Source organism: Gossypium hirsutum, chromosome A05, assembly GCF_007990345.1.
Source record: "Gossypium hirsutum isolate 1008001.06 chromosome A05, Gossypium_hirsutum_v2.1, whole genome shotgun sequence".
In the NCBI taxonomy this organism is placed as follows: Eukaryota; Viridiplantae; Streptophyta; class Magnoliopsida; order Malvales; family Malvaceae; genus Gossypium; species Gossypium hirsutum.
The window spans coordinates 84,674,440-84,678,732 of NC_053428.1; the positions used below are offsets into that span (position 1 = coordinate 84,674,440).

The 4,293-nt window shown below is 37.9% G+C and overlaps 1 non-coding gene across 1 annotated transcript; it reads left to right on the plus strand.

Moving 5' to 3' along the window:
* Nucleotides 1-292: 292 nt before the first annotated feature.
* LOC121230076 (small nucleolar RNA R71) lies at nucleotides 293-399 on the plus strand. The gene has a single exon (XR_005928028.1). It is a non-coding gene; the product is annotated as a small nucleolar RNA R71 (small nucleolar RNA).
* Nucleotides 400-4,293: the final 3,894 nt, after the last annotated feature.

The following is a 4,293-nucleotide window of genomic DNA, read 5'->3' on the forward strand; positions in this document are numbered from 1 at the left end:
CATTACTGGATGTACCTGCATAGAACCAAGAAAACTATCAATCTTCTTATTGAGAAGTTCTACCTGATTAGAGAGCATGGTGACTGAATCGAAGTTATAAACGCCGATTGTTTTCGTCGGCTTTGTCGTCATAACTTGCCACTGATAGTAATTCAGTGACATCTCCTCTATAAATTCATAAGCATCTTCCGGTGTTTTATTGTTGATGGTTCCGCCAGCAGCTGCATCAATCATTTTTCTTGTTGAGGGATTCACACCATTGTAGAACATTTGAACTTGCAGCCATAGAGGTAACCCATGGTGAGGGCACCTTCTCAATAGATCCTTGTATCTCTCCCATGCATCGTAAAGTGTTTTTAAGTCCATCTGCACAAAAGAAGAGATATCATTGCGTAATTTAGCCGTTTTAGCTGGCGAAAAATATTTTAGTAAAAATTTCTCAGTCATTTGCTCCCAAGTAGTGATAGACCCTCATGGTAACGAGTTTAACCACTGCTTAGCTTTGTTTCTCAGTGAGAAGGGAAATAACCAAAGACGGATGACAGCATCAGAAACGCCATTGATTTTGAATGTATCGCAAAATTCCAGGAAATTTGCTAAGTGAGTGTTGGGATCTTCATCCTGCAAACCATCAAACTGAGCAAACTACTGTATCATCTGAATATTGTTAGGTTTTAATTCAAAATTATTTGCAACAATAGCAGGTCTAACTATAATTGATTCAGTTCCTGTAAAGAGGGTTTAGCATAGTCATACATAATACGTGGAGCAGGATTTTGATTAGCTGCAATTGTAGGAGGCAGCTGATGGTCTTGGTTTTCAGCCATCTCGTCGGTTGGAGGTTGAGTATTGTTTTCTTGTTTGTTTTCTATGTATCATAAACTACGCCTTATTTCTCTTTGGTTTCTATGAACTGTTTGATCGATTTCTTCGTCAAAAAGTAAAGGTCCTGACGGGTTTATTCTACTCATAAACTATAAAAACCTGTCAAGAGAAAGAAAAAGTAAATTAATAAATAATAATGATAAAATTAAATTAAATTGCAAGAAAAATAAATGGTTAAAGTAATAAAAATTTAGTGTTCCTAATATTTCAAGTCCCCGGCAACGGCGCCAAAAACTTGATCACAATGATTCGTAACAAGTAATAAATTTTTATAATGAAGATCAAACCTAGACTAACTATTATCATGATGAAAAGGCAGCGCACCTATCGAACAATAGTATAGTAATGGCAAGACCGGGATGTCATACCCAAGGGAACCAAAAGTACTAGTAATAACTATCTTTTTATTATCTAGCCTAAAAATAAAAGGGTTTGTTTATTAAACTAATTATCTAAACTAATTAACTAATTTAATCAAAGCAAAGAGAAAGTTTGGAAAAAGACTTGAAGAAAAGAAATTGATAAAAATGACACCAAGGAGGAATCCACCTAGATTTCACTTGTTACCTGACTCTGAACCGGACGATTTATTCACTTAACTTGATCCGTGAGACTCCCTAACCTATGTTATTATCCCTATTCAAGACTAATAACGTCTAACCCCTAGATTGAATAACCGAGACTTTTCTCTAATTAACACTCTAGGGTTGCATTAGCTCGATCTATGGACTCCCATATTAGGTTTCACCCTAATCCGGCAAAATCTCGTAACCCTATTTTTAGGCACCCGATCAACTCCGTTTAATTATACCAAATCTACTCTTAGGTAGGGTTTATTCCTCCTCTGCATAAGCACACCAAATCATGAATTAATACCCGGAATATTAACTCAAGCATTAAGAACACATAATTAAGAACAAATCAAGTATTTATCATATAGTTCAGATAATAATAATAAGATCCATCATAGGTTTTATCCCCCTTAGGTATCTAAGGGGTTTAGTTCATAATAAAATAAGAGTACATCTCAAAAGTATAAAAATAGCAAAACATAAAGAAAACTCTAAAACCCTTGAAGGAATTCTGAGAGAGATCTTCAGTCTTGGAGCAACTCCGGCTTTTGAGATGGATCGTCTGGCTTCCTTCAAGTAATTCCCGACGTGTGGTTCTGTGTTCCAGAAAAGTTCTAGAGAAAGAGCCCCTTTCTAGGTCATCTTAGGGTGTTTATATAGGCTTTTGATTAGCTTTCTTGCCCCCTAAGTATCCTTTTTTTGTGTAAAATACAACTCCTTGAAAAAGGGACACGCTCGTGTGCCACGGCCGTGTGACGTGGTTGCCAGGCCATGTTCGATCCGTTAAATTGCCATGGCTGTGTGAGTCGTGTAAACCTTAGTCGACACCCTCGAAAGGCACAGGCGTGTGAGCTGCCCGTGTGGCAAGGCTTAGGCCGTGTGGTCTTCTCGATTTGGTTCGTTTTGTCATTTTTAGCTCGTTTTTGGCTCCTTTTAACCTTTGGTGCTCTCTTGAGTACAAAACATGAAATAACTGGATTAAGAGCACCAAAATCCACAAATCTAATAGTAAACATCCATAAATATGCTAAGTATTTGGGGTAAAAACATGTATAATTTGGCGTTTATCATGTTGGATGGCCATGGTCCCTAATTCGGCCACCTACGATCCTAGCCGCTCCAAGGCATTGGCCCTCGTCCCATCCCTGCGATACCTACATGCCTTCTTGGCCCACACTCTAATGGGACGGTGAGAGAGCACCAGCGTCGTCAACACTCACGACGTCTATTTCTTGTGGAGCATGGCGAACGAGCACGTCTTCGACCTTGCCTACTTCATTGCCCTCACCATCCGCTATCAGACGGAGCGACATCGGAGGGGGTTCATCTCCATTGGCCCCTATGTGACTCAATTGGCTCGATACTTCGGGCTCCTCAACATAGCGGTCCAATCATCCTCCCTCACTCTTATTGGCCAGATGTCTCCACAAGGCATCTCGAGCATGTTACATATAAGGATGATCGAGAAGCGACGTGGAACTCACCCTCCTCAGTATCGCGTCGCCCAATCAACCGAGGAGGAGGACCCAAAGTACATTACTGATGATGTCCCTCCACGACATGAGGACCTACCGTCTCAGCCACCACCCATCCATCGTCCAGTTCATTCAGCGGCTTCAGACTCTGACATCTCTGAGCGCCTTAACCAATTTGAGCAGCAGTGTTTTCAGCGCTTTGATCACATTGATACCACTCTTCACCACCACCTCGCGAACCATCCGGCAATGACGATGTTTAAAAACCTTTTATTTATTATTTTTATTTTCACTTTTATCTTTATTTATCTTCTTTAAGTACATTTTATTTTATTTTCCTTTAACATTATTTTAATTTTAGTTTTTATAATTTTTATTGAATAATTTATAATTTCGGCTATTTCATTACGAGTAATTATACTTCATTATATTTCCTAAAGAGTTCTTGATTTAATCATAGTTATAAAGAGCTCCATAGCTCATCATTACTTAGGAACTAAAAACTCCAATGGAAAAGGTTCTCCACGACTTCCATGTCCTGCTCAACCACGACCATACCTACAAGAGATATAATATTCTTTTGGAGTAGAACTTGTGGAACCCAACCTCTACAACCACCGGAGTATCCTCCTCCACCCTCATCAATACATTGGCCGATTATTTTTCATAACTCCAATTCGAGGAGTCCATTCATAACTCAGGAAGTTTCACTTCTCTCCCCATCTTATGATCTTATATTTACATTTTTCAATATATCTATCCTTGTACATTGAGGGTAATGTACATCTTAAGTATGAGGGGTCTTTTATATCATCATCAGAAATCCCTGAATTTTTTCTTATTCTCACGTGAATCACTTATATCACTATTAGAATAAATTTTAATTAAATTATGATTTTTATTGATATGTCTTGAATTAAAACATAGGCATTTATGCATTGATTGTTTAAACTTTAAGACATTAGGGAATCAAGCATGATAAGTTTATTTTTGAGAATTAAAATTTTTTAAGTTGTTTCCCCAAGTTTAGATATTATCTTGAGTTGAAATTCACAAGTTTAAACTCTAAAAAGCCATAATTTTTGTGAGATCTTGAGCCTTTAGAGCATATTTTATGTCGTTCATGCTCACTTTTATTATGAGTGCGTTAGTATTGATTTGTTATTCCAGAACTTGCTTGATTATGCATGTCAAGACCACACCATTTGATTTGATATGTCGAGATGATAAAGGCACTTAGGTTTAACCCACTCACTCCACAAAAGCCTACCTTCATAATTAACCCTTAGTGAACCCCTTTGAGCCTAACAAGCCATCAATTGATTTACCCTCAATATTAACCCATAACCCATTATTGTTGA